Below are 18,403 nucleotides of genomic sequence, written 5' to 3' on the forward strand. Positions count from 1 at the left end.
AGCCAGGATGTCCTTTCTACTGTCATGCAGTCACTAAAGCCAGCCCAGACTCAAAGGGATGGGAAGAATACCAAAGAATTTGAAACCACCATTAATTTAACCCAATGTGTCTTGAGGACACAGTATCACTGATTTGTTCATTTGTCTGTGGTTCCTTAATGTGCCCTGGGCAGACCACACTATGTGGGAGAGACAAAGTCAGCCTACTTAGGCAAAGATTTAGTCCAAATAAAGCTGAGCGATGCCTTTCCAGAGACACAAACTTTTGAACAGGACACTGGGCATGAGAAAAAGAAATCAACCTAAGATACATATGAATGGTTGGAATAAAGATTTTCTCTTTTATAGGAAAGTTTTGGGGAACTAGAATTACCAGTTTTTGAGATCATGGCATGGCTATCTGAATTGATCTTTCTAATAAAACTAGTATCTCATATTGATTCTGACATCATCTCTAAACAAGCCATTATACTTACCCAGGTATACATTTCTATGAGCCTAAAGCAAGGAGACTGACTGGATATTGTACTTTTTGAGTGAGAAGTAGCTTCTGCTATCAATTTGTCTACTGATAAGACCACCAACCCACACTTGCAGAGCCAGGCACTATGCTGAGTGCTTTAGATAAACCTCCTCATTTATTACTTCCTCCAGCCCTGCTCTATCAGTCAGAGGACACTGAAGTATAAAGAGCCTATGTCTTGCCGCACCAATAACACAAGAAGTGAAGGATAGAGGCAGACTTTGAACCTGTATCTACCTGACTCAAAGTCTGTGTTTATAGTTCCTGTGCTATTCTGCCTCCTCATGTAACTTCACATCCAACCCGGCATTCTTTGTTTTCCTGATGTAGACAGCAGCCTAAATCCTGGGAGCTGTGACCTGTCCCTGAACTAGGAATATTAGTATTAGTATTAATATTACTAGTACTAGTACTCATACGACTTGAAGTGTGTTCCCTTGCAGAGTTTTTAAAAAGCTTTCCTTTCGGTTCAGCGCCTATGGCTCAAGTGGCTAAGGCGCCAGCCACATACACCTAAGGTGGCGGGTTCGAATCCAGCCTGGGCCTGCCAAACAATGACAGCTGCAACCAAAGAATAGCTGGGTGTTGTGGCAGGTGCCTGTAATCCCAGCTACTTGGGAGGCTGAGGCAAGAGACTCACTTGAGCCCAGGAGTTGGAGGTTGCTGTGAGCTGTGATGCCACAGCACTCTACCCAGGGGGACAGCTTGAGGCTCTGTCTCAAAAAAAAAAAAAAGCTTTCCTTTCCTCTGGTTTAAGCCAAGAAGAAAATAGAATTCTAGGGATAAAGATGCTCAGGGTTGACCTTTGAGGGAACGAGGAAGATAGAAAAAAATGGTGTGATCTTCCTTCTTTTCACCTTCTGAGCCCAGTTGGTCCTGTGCTTTATTGGTTTCAGTTAAGGAAGTGAGAATTGCATAATGTTTGACCTTGAACTGCTTCTGCAAACTCCTACAGCCCAGACACTCCTAGGCAGGACTGGTCAGGTCATGTCAGACAGTTGTGTATATCTATCTCCCAAAGACTACAGAGAAATGAGGACCACAGTCTCTTCTGGCGATCAATCACAGTCACCACGAGGCAAATGACTATTAAAAATTCAGGATGGAAATTATTACCATGACCAAAGAGACAATAAAATTGAGACAAATACAGGAGCGGAGAGGAAAGATGGCTGACTAGAGACATCAGTCACCAGATTGTCTCAGAAGAAGAAAAAGTTTAGATCAGTGGTTCTCAACCTGTGGGTCATGGCCCCTTTGGACTGTATTCAAGGTTCACAGCATTAGGAAGGTTGAGAACCACTAGTTTAGATGAAGAAAACATAGCCCAGGGTATAATTCTGAGAGAAAAGTGCCAGAATCTACTGGAGACTCCATGGAAGAAGTTGCAGAGCAAAGCAAGCTTTCAGCAGAGATCAACCTCCCAAAGAATTTGGAGGACCATGAAAGGGTAGGTGGGACTGTTTGTTTTTCTTCCTCTCACATCTCTGGCACACTGCAGGCTCTCAAATTACCCTGATGAGCCCCAAAGCTGCTGCTACCACTGAACTGGAACTTCCTGAGAACAGAACACTGAGCTGCCAGATCCCCCTCAGGGTCATCCCCTCTCACCACAGACCTGGCAGTGGGTGCCATTCTTCTTGTCCCCCCACAGTGTGCCCTTGTCCCTTCTGACCCCAGGAACTTCAGCCCTTCAGTTTTCTAGTCACTCATCTCTACACAAACATTTCCCAACACCTGCCCAGATTGCAGTGGCCACAGGGAGCTGATGGGTCCTAGTGGAATTATGTAATCCTAGAGCTTGCACATTGTGGGTGGGCTGCCTTCAGAAGAGAGAAGAGTGCAACAAACCAGGGGGGCCCTTGGGACAAAGGGGACCAGAGTGCCAGCTCTCCTCCATTCAGACTCTTCTCCTTTCCTCCCCACCTGCTGCTGCAGACACAGCCATGATAATTTTCACTTGAATTGGCACCAGTGCCCCAAGGTATGATTGAGCTGTGCCTCTCAAGAGTGGCTGATTCCCCTATGTTGGTGTACCCACAACACTCAGGCTTTCCCAGAGAGTGGGACTGATGCCTTTCCTCTTAAGACCTTCAGCAGAATCAGACTGTGAGCTCCCTGACAGCAGGTCCTCCCCTGTGTTGTCTGCCTAGCTTAAGGTGACCAAATTTTAACATTGGTAAAGCGGGACACCATTGACGGGGGGCGGGACCTGACAACAATGCAAACTTTGATAAGCAGTTCTCGATAATCAGTTCTTAACAATTATTTGTTATTATTAAAGTTTAATATTATAAAATTAACAAAAATAATATAAAACTCACATCCTGGCGAAATAGCCACATGGCAGCCAAAAACCGTATATTCCCTTCCTGTTCTCCTGTGTTCCCTAGCTTGTCGCGCATTCTTTCCAAAAATCAGGACTTTTTAAAAATGCCACAGGACACAGGACAAATTGTTAAAAATCGGGACTGTCCCACCAAAAGTGGTCACCTTAGCCTAGCTATTCCAGCAGAGCAGGGTATACCATGAAGTGGAGGGACATTAAGCCTGCTTGAGCACTCCATGGACAACTTCAGGCCAGCATGCTTCTCCCAGACCTGGTCAGAGATAGAACTAGGTGGTTATAGGACAGGTCCCATATCCCCAGGAATTGATCCTATTGCTCTGGAGCATGGATGGGAGATTTGTGAACTAATCTTAGGAGGCAAGGGAGCCTGCATGGGCAAAACTGAAGGAGAGTCTAGAGAGGGTCTGAGCTGCAGCATGCCCACAGAGCACAGAAAAGCCACCTTTTCAATCCAAGCAGGATTCTAGACAGAGAACCTCCTGGGGAAGCCATGGCATTGCTAGTAAGCTCATTTAATTTGGGCTGCAGCTTGTGACCAGATGCCAGACAGCAATGGAAGGAGTAAGAGAAGAGAGGAAAGAAATGAAATTCATTCCCAACACCCAGACTGTGAATTTGAGACTGCTCTCCCCTGCAAGCAGACTTTTTGGCTTGGTGGAACCACTTCTTTCCTTTGCTGGTGGCTTTCCCCAGTGGCCTAGGAATTTACCCTTGATCCTTGTCAAAATAGCACTTGTATCTGCCTTTGTGGAGCTAAAGGCTGGCTCATTTGACCCAGCTCCACCCAGCCTCACTCTCCCACCAACCTCTGCTGTGGTGAATATGAAGCCTCTTGAGAGTGCTAGGGTCCTACCTAGCACCTAGGGCAGTGGTTCTCAACCTTCCTAATGCTGCAACCCTTTAATACAGTTCCTGTGGGTTGCAACCCATTGGTTGAGAACCACTGACCTGGGGCATTCCAGTGCTTCTCCTGAGGAACTAGAGATGATCACAGGTCCCATAAAACAACACTACACCTGGCTCTTTCTGCAAGTGCTGGGAGGACAACTCTTACTGCCCTTTATAACATTTACCAATTCAGTAATACAGGCTGTGATGACTCTGACCCACAAGCACCACCTCCTGTCACAAATATAATTCACCAATATAATTCACACTATAAAGAAGACTGGGGCTGGAGAAAGAGAAAGGATTTCAAAAACCTCCATCTTCCCTCATCAAGAAGTCACAGGGAATCTGCCCAGGGACATAGTTCACCAAAAGCATAGCCTACAAATAACTAGCAATTGAGAAAACTACCACACCAAGGTACCCATCCAGAACCTCAACCCCCATCAAAGTACCCACAAGCAAAGCCAAAAGTCCTGATGCAACATATGCTACAGGCATACACTTAAGAGTAGGGGTGGGGAGGGAGTCCTGTCTAAACAGACAAACAAAAAAAATCCAAAAACAAGAAGTGATAGCTGTTCCAGCTGAGGAGGAATCTAGTGCAAGAACTCTGGAAGTATAAAAAATCACAGTGAAAAGCCTTCCCCAAAGGAGCAACCCTGCTCTCTAGCCATGGATCTCAACCAAAATAAAAGTACTGAAATAGCAGATAAGGAATTTCAAATATGGATTATAATGAAGCTCAGTGAGATCTAAGAAAATGGAAAACCAGGCTCGGCGCCTATAGCTCAACCGGCTAAGGCGCCAGCCACGTACACCTAAGGTGGCGGGTTCGAATCCCCAGCCTGGACCCGCCAAACAACAATGACGGCTGCAACCAAAAAAATGGCTGGGCGTTGTGGCAGGCGCCTGTGGTCCCAGCTACTTGGGAGGCGGAGGCAGGAGACTCGCTTGAGCCCAGGAGTTGGAGGTTGCTGTGAGCTGTAATGCCACAGCACTCTACCCAGGGGGACAGCTTGAGGCTCTGTCTCAAAAAAAAAAAAAGAAAAGAAAATGGAAAACCAATTCAAGGAAACCAGAAAAATAATTCAAGAAATAAATGAAAATTTTATTTAAAAGATAGATATATTTTTAAAAGCCCAAATAGAAGTTATAGAAATAAAAAAATTATTTAGATAATAATATAAATAACTAAATATAACACATAGTGGAAAGTTTTAAGAATAAACTAGCCCAAGCAGAGGAATGAATTTCAGAGCTTAAAGACAAAAACTCTTTCAAATTTACCCAGTTAGTCAATAATAAAGAACAAAGAATCGAGAGGAATGAACTAATTAAGTATAAGAAAACCTATTTGAGAGACTAATTCAGGAAAGCTTCCCTGGCCTTGTTAGAGATTTACACATCCAGATATAAGAAGCTCAATGAATTACCTAGGAGAGTCATTGCAAAAAAGACATCACTAAGACAAATATAGTCATCAGACTGGCCAAAGTCAATGTGAAGGCCAAAGTCAGTGTGAAGCCATAAGGCAAAAACATCAAATAACTCACAAAGGAAAACTACCAGACTAATAGCAAACTTCTGGACAGAAACTTCACAAGCTAGAAAGGAATGTGATCCTATGTTTACTCTCCTTAAACAGAATAAATGCCAGCCAAGAATTTTGTATTCTGCAAAACTAAGTTTTATAAATGAAGGAGAAATAAAGTCTTTCCCAGACAAGCAAACACTAAGGATATTTGCCACCGTTAGACCTGCCCTATAAGAAATGCTTAAAAGTGTTTTATACATGTACCATAATAGTTGATAACCACCAGTGTAAAAATACCCCAAAATTGTAACTCACAGCTCTTGTAAAAGAGTAAAACAAAGCAAGAAGAAAAAAACAAAGCAATTGGGTAACAATCAACATGATGGCCAGGACAGATTCTCATATATCAATACTAACATTAAATGTGAATGGTCTTAATGCCTCCCTTAAAAGATGTAGATTGGCTGAATGAATTTAAATATATATACAGGGTATTTATGGACTTTATATATAGACACCCTGTGTACGTTTCTATGTATACACACATATAGTATCTCCAAGAAACCCATTTAACTCACAAAAATTCTCAGGCTCAAGGTAAGGGAGGGTAAAAAATACTCTATACAAAGGGCAACCAAAAGTCTCAACTAAGCAAAAAGTCGATTCTTTGAAAACATAAACAAAATCAGCAGATTTTAGATTTACCAAAGAGAAAAGGTAGAGAAAGGACTCAAAGAAGTTCAATCAGAAATGGAAAAGGAGACATTACAACTGATACCACAGAAATAGAAAATGTTAACTATGACTATTATAAAAACCCCTATTCACACAAACTAGAAAACCTAGAGGAAATTAATAAATTCTTGGAAATATACAACTTCCCTAGCTTACATCAGGAAAAAATAGAAATCCAGAACAGACCGATAACTAGTAGCAACACTGAAACATAAATCAAAATCTCCCAGAAAAAAAAAAGGCCCTGGCCCAGATGGATTCACAGCCATATTCAGCCAGACCTACAAAGAAGAAATGGCACCCATTTTACTGAAACTGTTTCTTAACATCAAGAAGGAAGGAAACCCCTGACTCATTCTATGAACCTAGTATCACCTTGTTACTAAAGACAGAAAGGGGCACAACAAAAAAGGAAAACTACAGACCAATATCCCTTATGATCATAGATGCAATAATCCCTAACAAAATACTAGTAAGTCAGATTAAACAGCATATCAAAAAGATAATCCACCATGAACTCAACTCCAGTATAAATTTTCTTCCCCACACAAAGGCATGGAAACTAAACAACCTCATGCTGAATGACAATTGGGTCAAGGAGGAGATAAAGGAGGAAATTATTCTCAAATAATAATAATGAAGCTACAAGCTACCAAAACCTGTGAGATATTGCAAAAGCAGTCCTAAGAGGGAAATTTATTGCATTAAATGCTGTATCTGAAAAACAGAAGGAGGGCACATCAACAATCTAATGAATCATCTCAAGGACATAAAAAAGGAAGAGCAATCCAAAGAAGAAAAGAAAAGAGGAAGAAAAGAAATAACTATGGGTGGCACCTGTGGCTCAGTGAGTAGGGCTCCAGCCCCATATACTGAGGGTGGTGGGTTCGAACTCAGCTCAGCCAACTGCAACAACAACCAAAAAATGGCCGGGCATTGTGGCAAGTGCCTGTAGTCCCAGCTACTTTGGGAGGCTGAGGCAAGAAAATCAGCTATGCCCAAGAGCTGGAGGTTGCTGTGAGCTGTTACACTGTGGCACCCGGCCAAGGGTGACAAAGTGAGACTCTGTCTCTTAAAAAAAAAAAAAAAAGAATGAAAGAAATAACCACAATTAAATCAGAAATAAATGAAATTGAAAACAAAAGAAACTTTTAGAGAGCTTGAGGTAGCTGAGGAGTTCAAGGCCAGCCTGAGCAATACAGTGAAACCCTGTCTTTAAAAAAATAAAATTAACTGAAAAAAGAAAAAAAAAGAGTATATGAAAAGCACTTAAAACAGGGCCTGGCAGAGAATAATTGCCAGTTAAGTGCTAAATGTTATTAATAAGAAAGAAGACAAGAGATCTTCAGATAGAATCTCACTTGCTCCAGATAATACTTGATAATAATAGCTTCTTTTAGCTGTTGTATTTGAGCACTGCTAGGTACCAGGTACTCCGCTTTGCAAATATTATCTCACTCAGTTCTCTCAGCAAGCCGGTGAGAGAGGATCTGTAATCTTCATTTTACACAGGAGGAAACTGACACCCCAGGTGGTTTTCGTACCTGCCCCAGGTCACAGTTCAAGGATAAAAAGCCAGGCTTTTAATGCAGGTTGTCCTAGCCAGCCCTGATGCTTAATACTCTGTTCTCATTTCTGCTGGGGAGTTCCCTGCCATTGTCACACTTCTCAGATGAGACAGATTTGGGGGAAACTATTTCCCAGGACCATACCATGTAACTGCATGGTAGACCCCCAGAAGGTCAAATGTGTTCACCTCTTCCCATCCTAATAACTTCTGTCCTGTCTTCTCACATTCCCCGTCTCCCTCCCTTTGAAAGGCTCTCTGTTGGCCCATGAGTCTAATTTGTATACAGGGGCTCGGAATCCTTCCCCAGAATAGGCATGCCCCAAAACCTGTCACCTAAGAATATCCCAGTTCCCCCAAAATGTAAGGGAAATTATGCTCTATCATTGCTCAAAACTGCCTAACAATCAGTGAAAGCCCCAACCCTTAAAGTAACCCTGGGCCCCTGTGGCTTTCCTCTCTATCTCTCTCCTCTTTTCCCTTCCTCCTCCCACCCCATCCTCTCTTCCCTGCCCTCCTTGCCTTTCTCTTTCCTCATCTCACCCTGCCCTTCTCTCTTTCCTCTCATATGTACTTTCTTTGTTCCACTCCTGTGGCTGTCTAGCTGCTCCTTATCACAAATTCTAAGCACATTCCTGCCTCGGGGCTTTTGCACATGTTCCCCCTACATAATCCACATCACTCCTGTCCTCCCTTCCTGAAAGTCAACTTTCAAATGTCACCTGATGAGAGAGGCCTTAATCAACATTTTTAAAGCATCAAGATCAAAGCAATGATAGTAAGTCACAGTTCTCAACGCCCCTTTCCCTGCTCTATATTTTCCAGAACACTGATCACCATTGATGTGTTTATTTGCTGTGTGCTTGTGTGTTGCTTGTTTCTGCCCTCATATCTCCAACAGGGTTAGAACAAGCTTCACCCTATCCCCAGTGCCTGGCACAAGTGAGCCCAACACACATTTATTCAGTAAATTGAATGAGTACTTCTTTTTGTAAATTTTTTGCTAGAGAACTGTATGTCTCTAACTATGTAGATTTTCTTAATCCATGCCCTGTCAAAGGGCTCCTTTGTTTTGCCCCACAGAGTCCTATTTAATTGACGATTGTTTTGCAATAGTGAATAGCCATTGCATCTGTTTTGGCCACCACTGTATCCCTAGTCTCTAGACCGGCACCGACATTAAATGGGTTCTCAGTCAGTATTTGCTACATGATTGAATAAATCTTCCTCTAGTTCTGGAGTCAGTGCTGCAATGGAAAATGTTTGCTTTCTGTGTTGCCATAAGGGTGTTGCCGTTAGAGTCTCATGGAAAAGCCATGTTGCAAAGAATAAGCACACTTATTGAAATTGTGTTTGGGGGGTTTTTTTGTTTGGGGGGGTTTTTTGTTTTTGTTTTTGTTTTTTTTGAAATTGTGTTTTAAATAAAGGTGACCATCTGCTCACTCAGGCAAAATGGTGAACCTTCTTTATTTGCTGTTGGTTTATATAGGCAATCTTGTGCATGCGCACTATACAGCAATGACCTTATTAACATCCATTATAATCCCTCTACACATGCGCATTGAACATCAATGACTTCATTAATCCATTTAAACATCTTATGACCATCTGCCCTGTAAGTAGCTCCTCCCTGGCAATATGATAATCCACCCAACATACACCTTTAAGCATAACCCTTTCAAAATAACCTGGTTTAACATAACTTAATGAAGAACATGTTGTCAGTTATTACTTTCTTTATTCTTATCTGATGAAGCCTGAGGCTATGGGGGAAAAGAGACGATTTGAATGTCTGTTCTACTGACCATGCCATTTGGAGACAGTCACTTCGAATCTTTAAGCAAAGCATAGAGAAACTTCTTGGGCATACAGGAATTTGTGGGCAAACCTCTGCTCCCATGTAGGTCTTAAGTCAGGGGGTTTTGGCTAGAGCCTTTTGTAAGGAATTCTCAGGCTAGACTTCTCAAAAGCCTCTCATGAGCCCAGGTTTCATCTGTGCCATTAGATACCTGTATGCATTGGGTAAATTCCTCTTCTCTTGAGGTCTCCTAGCACATTTCCATTCCCAGACCCGTCAGCAAGCGACCTTCATCACTTACCACAGATCAGGAAAGGTTACTGATGGGTATCTGGCCAGTTTTCCAAAGGGCTTTTTCATTGGCCTTATAAAGTCAACCTTAATTCCTTAACACAGTCTGGAAATGACATTCCAGGCAAAGTCTTGGTCATGTTAGGCTCAAAACTAACCTGGCCACATGGATTCTGCCTCTGTTTCTCACAAGTGTGCCTGCACAAAGTCTTTTCACTGCTCTCTCTCAAACGACTTTTTTGGCCAGAGGCATATAGGCATTTCGCCTATATTTCTGCCTCTCACCTTAGTGATGAGTTCTTTTGCCACCTTCTTCTTTTCTTTCCAAATACTTTGCTATTCTTTCATTTCCTTTCCTTTTCTTCTCTTTGACATACAGTTGGTTCCTTCACTTGTGTTCCCTTGGCCTAATTTTATGTTCAAAGAATCACCCTTACAACAAGATTTAAAGAAGTTTATGTTTTAACCATTCATTCATTTTACAAATTTAAACCCTTGTGAAATATTATCCACCACAAACTTGTTGAGATGACTTTGAGAATAAAACTGCAGAAAAAGAAATTTCTCATTTAATTTCTATGGACTCTTGGATATTCCTTCAATCTAGTAATTTCTACTTCCTTGTGGAGATTCAAAATTTGACCTACATGTTTTTGTTATAACAATAATTTAATTACTGATACCAATATTTAACAAATGAGTGCATTAGATACCTTAAGAAACACAGAAGAAGAATACTACTTACCTGGTGGCCCTATAATTGAACTAAGGGATTATTTAACTACAGGGCTAGTTCAAAACAAAAGGTCTTATGCCTGAAACATAATTCTGTTGAGGCTGTTTTTCATGGGAAAAGCTTCAGAATATTGTATTAAGATGTCTGAAATTGACCACATACTTGCAACATACTCTGATTAGAAGGACAGGCAAATTTCCCCATAGTAAGCTTACTTTTAAGCATCAGAGCTGGTCTCTGCTGCTGTTACTTTCTAGCCAACACATTTATTATTATTTGTTCTTATATATTATTGATCACAACTTTTATTATTATTTGTTATCATATTTTATTTATAATAATATTTATTATTCTTCATTCATATTGGATAGCGACTCTGCTGGGAGCAGTTTTCCTGCCTTTATAAAGGACAGTTTTGCTCCCTCCCTCCTCTCTGATGGCTGCTGTGACATCTTGATGCCATCTCGCCTATTCTTCATCAGCGTGGCTCACGCATGGGGTATAAGTAGATGACCTCAGTGGCCTGAATTCCAGACTTTCTTGAATATAGAGGCTCACAAATGGATATCAAATATCTAATTCTTCATTATCTTCTCTAGATCATGAGTTTTCAAATATCTTTTTGAATAGCAAAGCCCTTTGTTCAAAAAAAATTCCTACTGGCAAGAGTAAATAATTTTTTTAACTGTTAGAATAAGAGTTTGCTCACATCAGATTCTTTATCATTGTGCCTAAATTCAATAGCCTACATGTAGACTAGTAATAATAAACATAAAAAAATAAAGACCCTACTTACAAATGCATCAGAACCATAAAGTACCAGAGATTAACCCCAAAGAACTATCTAAAAACTTTATGGCAAGAATAATAATTGTTGTCTTCATTTCATAAGAAGATCTTTTAGATCATAAAAGAAGATCTAAATAATGCTAATAATATTTTATAAGTATGTCAGCTTTCCTGTAAGTAAACTTTACATACAACTCAATCCCATTGAAATCCCAAAAAGATATTTCATGAAACTTAATAACTTAATTTGCAAATTTATATATAATAAGTAAGAAGAGCAAAGATCCTTTTGACAAAAAGAATCCAAAACATGTGCCCCCCTCAAGAGATCAAGAGATAGCATTAAAGCATCAGATGCTCTGGGACGAAGGCAAAGATGCTGGCTGGAGGCCATGGAATCTTCTCTCTTTCAGGACTTCACTGATAGTACCTAGCCCCAACCAAACCAACTAGGGCAGTTGACCTAGCTCTGGGCAACTGATTTTGGAGGAGCATTGGATGGGGAGGCTCAGGAGAGGGGCCTCCTGAAGTGTTAAAATTACCTATCAGAAGGAAAAGAGCTCTCATTTCTGAAGCAGTGAAAGCACACACCTGTGCATGCAACACCACATCATGACCAGTGCCCTGGTGCGCATGCAGAGTGAGCATGAATGGCTGGCCCAAAACAAGCCCTCCATGCAGGAGAGCTCAGCTTGCCAGATCCTGAGGAAATTCATACCACTGCTGGCCTGAGGAAAGGCCAGCAAGGAAGTGTTCCTGGAGAAAGTGAGTTTTGAGAGCTGGTCCTTGAAGGAGATGAGAGGCGTGAGTGAGCAGAGGAACTCTCTGGCTCAGGGAGACCCAACCAAAATGAAGGCTCCTTTGCCATGAGGTGAGCAGACACGTGGCTCTTTGCCTGCTGAACTAACATTCTAGGAGTCTTTCTTGTCAACGGGTACTAAGGATAGTGCACTCATGTGTGCGTGTGTTTGTGTGTATGGTTTCAGCATAGGACACTAGGTGATAAGAAATGACAAAGAAAAAAAAACAAAGAAGTGGAACTTTTTTTTTTATTAAATCATAGCTGTGTACATTAATGCAATCATGGGGTATAATGTGCTGGTTTTACATACAATTTGAAATGTTTTTATCAAACTGGTCAACATAACCTTCATGGCATTTTCTTAGTTATTGTGTTAAGACATTTATATTCTACACTTAGTAAATTTCACATGTACCCTTGTAAGATCCACCGTAGATGTGGTCCCACCAGTTACCCTCCCTCCACCCATCCTCCCCCCCTCCCCTCCCCTCTCTCATCCCTTTCCCCTTCTTCTTGGGCTATAATTGGGTTATAGCTTTCATAGGAAAGCTATGAATTGGTTTCATGGTAGGGCTGAGTACATTGGATACTTTTTCTTCCATTCTTGAGATACTTTGCTAAGAAGAATATATTCCAGCTCCATCCATGTAAACATGAAAGAGGTAAAGTCTTCATCTTTCTTTAAGGATGCATAATATTCCATGGTGTACATATACCACAATTTATTAATCCATTCATGGGTCAATGGGCACTTGGGCTTATTCCATGACTTAGCAATTATGAATTGGGCTGCAACAAACATTCTGGTACAAATATCTTTGTTATAATGTGATTTTTGGTCTTCTGGATATATATCTAGTAGAGGAATTATAGGATTGAATGGCAGGTCTATTTTTAGATCTCTAAGTGTTCTCTAAACATCTTTCCAAAAGGAATGTACTTCCCACCAGCAGTGCAGAAGTATTCCCTTTTCTCCACATCTACACCAACATCTCTAGTTTTGGAATTTTTGTGATATGGTCTAATCTTACTGGAGCTAGATCATATCTCAAAGTGGTTTTGATTTGCATTTCTCTAATGATTAAGGATGATGAGTATTTTTTCATTTATCTGTAGGCCTTGCACCTGTCTTCTTCAGAGAAGTTTCTCTTCAAGTTCCTTGCCCACCATGAGATGGGATCACTTGTTCTTTTCTTGCTAATATATTTAAGTTCTCTGTGGATTCAATGGATTCTCTGTGGATTAAATTTTTCTCAGAGGCATAACCTGCAAATATCTTCTCCCATTCTGAGGGCTGTCTGTTTTTTTTTATTTATTTACTGTGTTCTTGGCTGTACAGAAGCTTTTTAGTTTGATCAGGTCCCAGTAATGTATTTTTGGTGTTGCTTCAATTGCCTCGGAGGTCCTCCTCATAAAATATTCACCCAGGCTGATTTCTTCAAGTGTTTTCCCTGCACTTTCTTCTAGTATTTTTATAGTTTTGTGTCTTAAATTTAAATCTTTAATCCAGTGTGAGTCTATCTTAGTTAATGGTGAGAGGTGTAGGTCCAATTTTAGTCTTCTGTAGGTTGCCAGCCAGTTCACATAGCACCATTTGTTAAATAGGGAATCTTTTCCCCACTGAATGTTTTTAATTGGCTTGTCAAAGATCAAATAACAGTAAGTAGCTGGGTTCACCTCTTGGTTCTCTATTCTGTTCCATACTTCTACCTCTCTGTTTTTGTGCCAGTACCATGCTGTTTTGATCACTATTGGCTTATAGTGTAGTCTGAGGTCTGGTAGCATGATTCCTCCTGCTTTGTTTTTATTCCTGAGTAATGTCTTGGCTATTCGAGGTTTTTTTCGAATTCCATATAAAATGAAGTATTATTTTTTCGAGATCTTTAAAGTATGACAGTGGAGATTTAATAGGGATTGCATTAAAATTGTATATTTCATTGGGTAACATGGACATTTTAACAATGTTGATTCTTCCCAGCCATGAGCATGGTATGTTTTTCCATTTGTTAACATTGTCAGCTATTTCTTTTCTTAGAGTTTCATAGTTCTCTTTATAGAGATCTTTCACGTCCTTTGTTAGGTAAACTACCAAATATTTCATTTCTTTGGCACTACTGTGAACAGTCCTTGACTGTTTTTTCAGCTTGACTATTGTATATATAAAGGCTACAGATTTATGAGTGTTGATTTTGTAACCCGAGATGCTGTTGTAGTCCTTGATCAAGAAGTAGAACTTTTTGAGTACCTACTATGCCACAAGCCTGGTAGTAATTCTCTAAACTTTACCTCTTAGGAGGTAAGGCTCAGAGAGGTAGCATGCTTGCTCACAGTCATGACATCCTAAGTCTGACTTTAGAGGCTGAACTTCTTCCATTCACACAGGGCTCTCATCTGTGGCCACCATGCCACCCTTCCTACACAGAGCAGAGCCATACATCTCTCTGTTCTGTTAGGTCATTCCAGTTCTCTAACGTAGGCGTATTTAGTGTTGACTTGACAATTACACCAAGATAAAGCTTTTACTTGCTTTCTGAGTTTTCTTTTTTCCTCACTAAACACCAGAGTTTATTTCTCCCAGCTTCTATTTTAAAAAAGATAAAGAGTCCTTCAAAATGAACTTTTCAAGTTCAAGTTTTCATTTCAAATGAAATGAAATCAAATCAAATCAAGTTTTCATTTGATCCCCCCCAAAAAGTCATTTTATTTCTGTTTTATTCAAAAAGTAGAGAACGTGTCCCTGAAAGGCAGCATTATAACCTTTCTGTTGATCCCAAGTTGTAGATCAGTTTAAATTAGCAAGAACAATGTTTGCATGCAGCCCTGGCCTAGTAAGAGAATAAGCAACAGAAGGGAAAATCTCCACTGGAGAAGAATGAAATCTAATCTCCTGGCCGTACTTCAATAAGATGACAGTGGTATAAATCCCTGGACAGAGGAGGCCAGGCTATTAATGCCTCTCATAGAGCAAACACAGGACAAGCCAAATAGCTCCTCTCTTTAGGGAATAGTAAAGCATTATTCCCACATTGGAATGTCAAAGATGGTTGAAATTGAATCTCTCTTTGTGTTGTACACATTATAAATAAATATCATTTAGGGCTTAAGGGAATGTGAATGGTCTTACTGAAGTAAATGCTTTTGAGTATGCAGTTCTCTCTCTCCCTCTTTCTCTCTCTGTCTCAAAAGGGCTTGGTTTGAAGTAAAGGCCACAAAAGCATGTGGCAAAAAAATTGATTTTGATGGCATGCGAGCTTAAGCATAGCACAAAGAAGGAAAAAGACAATGAAGTGCCCATAAAGCTACAGCTTCATCTTTGTTCTCTGGACCTTAGCACATGCCCAAAAGGGAGCTCTTTCAGAATACAGGACTCAAAGTTCCCAAAAATAAAAAGCAGCTGTCACAGACATGATTACATGGAAAGCCAAAGGATGAGGGCAACCACTGAAGGTGAAAAGGCACTTTCGTTATACCGCAGACTGCCCGTTTGGATTGTGTATCAATAAACAAAGATCATCTGTGATATGAGAGCATTCGGAGGTGTTTTCGCCCAAATGAAAGGCATGTAAGCTAAAGTCACCTCTGGTTGTTTAATAAATAGCAGAGCCTTACTTTACAAAATGAGGCTGAGGGAGTTGCACTCAGTCATGAGATGGTTTTCTCTGATACTAGTAAGAGCCTTCTTCGTTGGCTCTTCCATCCGGGATTTGCACTGTGTATGCAGACACCTCTGCCTCGCTGATCATATTGTAAACACAAATCCTTAAGAGGCTGGCAGGGTCCATTTCTCTCCTGACCTGGAATTATCAGATCCACCGAATCTAGCCTCTTCACCTCAGCCATTAAAATTTCCTCAACCCCATCAAACTGTCTGTTATAGATTGTCTTGGGGTTCAAATGAGACTATTATACACAGGTGCAAGCACACATGTGTTTTTAAAGAGGCAGCTCTGGGCAGCACCTGTGGCCCTGGGGGTAGGGCGCTGGCCCCATATACTGGGCATGGTGGGTTCAAGCCTAACCCTGGCCAAAACTGCAAGAAAAAAAAAAAAGAGGCAGCTTTGTTGCTTTTATAAGACGTATAGGTCTCCATCAGATCAGTTTGTTCGTGTATATGTATATGTGTGTGTGGCGGGGTGTTTATATATTTTCTCGTTCATTCATAAACACACTATTGCAAGATGACATGAGTGATAACCCCACTGTGAACTTTTTCCTCTACAAGACTCCTCTGTAGACAAGTCTCTGGGGGGACATTAGCCACTGCCTGTCCCAGACTGGTTAACCTCCTGAAAACCAGCTTCAATGCTGTTGTTGAACCTGACTTGAGATATGCAGTTACAGTAATAACCTGTGTGTCTACTTCTCACTTTGACTTCCCAGGTGACAGCACTTAAGCCCAAAAGCCAGTAGCAAAGGTAGCTTTGTTTTAACTCTAAGGCCCTTAAGCCAAAATAGCCATGACTGCAGGCATTAAATTCTATAGTGAACTGATCTCCTTTTAGGAAACTATTTATAATGAAAATTCTTCTCTGTCGTTCCTGGAAAATCTTTTTCCAGTGATTCTTTCTGCCCATTCACTATACTGCCATAAATGATGCGATAAATAGGTCATCCAAAGTTTCCTTTCTGGAAAAAGTTGCAAATTCTTTTCTTGACCTGAGGACTATACTCCATCTCATCAATGATTAGAAGACAAAGAGCTGATGCTCAGAAGTCAAAAGGACCATTACACGGTGGGCCCTGCGTGGTGTGGTCATAGTGGCTTCCCACATCAGATGCTTGGGAGGGATGACGTAGTTGGACGTTGAGCAGACACACCGCAGAGCCAGCCACTTTGGTTGAATCCCAGCTCTGTCACTTCCTAGCTGTATGACCTTGAGGAAGTTATTTAACTTCTCTGCAATTCAGCATCCTCTGTTGTAAAATAGGAGAGAGATCATATTATCTACCTCTTAAGACCTGTTAAATGTATTCAGTGGAGCACTAGTCACAAAGCACATAGAACAGTGCCTGGCACATTATTAGTTCTAAGTGGCTACTTGCCAAATAAATTGCCTTTAGTCATCCTTTTTTTCTTCAACCATCAAATATTTCAGACCTCAGTTCAGTGGTTCAGTGATAAGTCACTGAATTGTCTTTTCTATATTTTCCTTTTAAAAGAAGCCTATTTACTATGGGCCATATCTGGAGGTCCTGCTATACCAACCTGTAAGATGACATGAGAATCAATTTTCTATCAGTTGACTTCTAGTAGAATAAAAGTTATCCTGAACTTGTGTAATTACAGTTTTGGTATTTACAAAGTTCCCCCGCCCTTTGTTCAATGAGAAGAAAATCCTGTGATATGTTTTACTAATTTCCTTCCAAAAGAGCCAGATCTCATCTAGGGCCCATAGCTGTTAAACAAACGAAAGAAATTTTCATCTTGGCTCCACAGATGTTCAGCAGACTAAAAAAATTTCTCTTTCAAACAATAAAAATTTGGAAAAGCAATTACTCTATAAATTTTTTAATTCTGCTGAAACATCCTTAGGCCACCATTTAAAAGTCTGTGGGTTAGAAGATACTGGTAGGCTCTCTCTCCTCCTGTGTCATCAGAGCTCTGGTTCACTGGCAGGCATGGGCTGTTTAACCTAAGGTGCAGAATCGACGATTTGTGAAACATATCTTAATCCTCTACCCTTTCTTTGTGTGCTGAATTTTAAACCCATTTATATGGTTCCAATTATATGATATGATACTTGAATAAGAGTAGTGGTAAATGGGTTTATACTTAGATGAAATTTTAAGGATTGTGTGAACCTTCTTTCTAATTTAAATTCCTTTCTGTAAGCTCTTCATGATTTGGTCGATTATTTCTATTATGGTAAAGAGCTAAGTATTCAGTAAAATGACATCCTGGACAATACTATAGAGTAGAATATATAATTATAAGGAAAATGTTTAGTTTGATTTACTTCTGTATCAGTGGCAATTATTTTCTGTCTTCCAATCTGTTTTCCTTTAATTGCATTCTGCTCTCAAACTGTCTTGCCTTCTCAAGCTTCCCTTGCCTCTTCTTCCCTTGAATGGCTGGAGTTTGTTCTTGTTATCATTCAGTTTATAGGTTTCCTCTCTTCCCTTGGATCCTTTCCTTGTGTGCTTTTCTGATATTGTTTGATGCTTCATGCACCGGAGAGCAGAAACCCATCTGTGCTGACCCAATGGCTGGATATAACTTAGTACTGATTCTCTCTGCCTAGCAGAAACCACTGAATCCAGACAGGCTGCAAGATGGGATCCAGAAGTATCCCCAAGTCATTCTCCAGCCACCATGCAGCCTCCATTCTGTGCACCAGAATTTTCCAATCCATTTTTAAGATATTGCCACCATTTGGTCCTTTGTGT

At 40.6% G+C, this 18,403-nt stretch overlaps 1 protein-coding gene across 2 annotated transcripts in view; it reads left to right on the forward strand.

Moving 5' to 3' along the window:
• SLC24A2 (solute carrier family 24 member 2) overlaps positions 1–18,403 on the forward strand; it is a 247,913-nt gene that overhangs the window by 151,768 nt on the left and 77,742 nt on the right. The gene's annotated exons all lie outside the window — the stretch shown is intronic.

The sequence above is a fragment of the Otolemur garnettii genome, unplaced genomic scaffold (genome assembly GCF_000181295.1).
Source record: "Otolemur garnettii isolate 467f Iridium unplaced genomic scaffold, OtoGar3 scaffold00006, whole genome shotgun sequence".
NCBI classification, from domain to species: domain Eukaryota; kingdom Metazoa; phylum Chordata; class Mammalia; order Primates; family Galagidae; genus Otolemur; species Otolemur garnettii.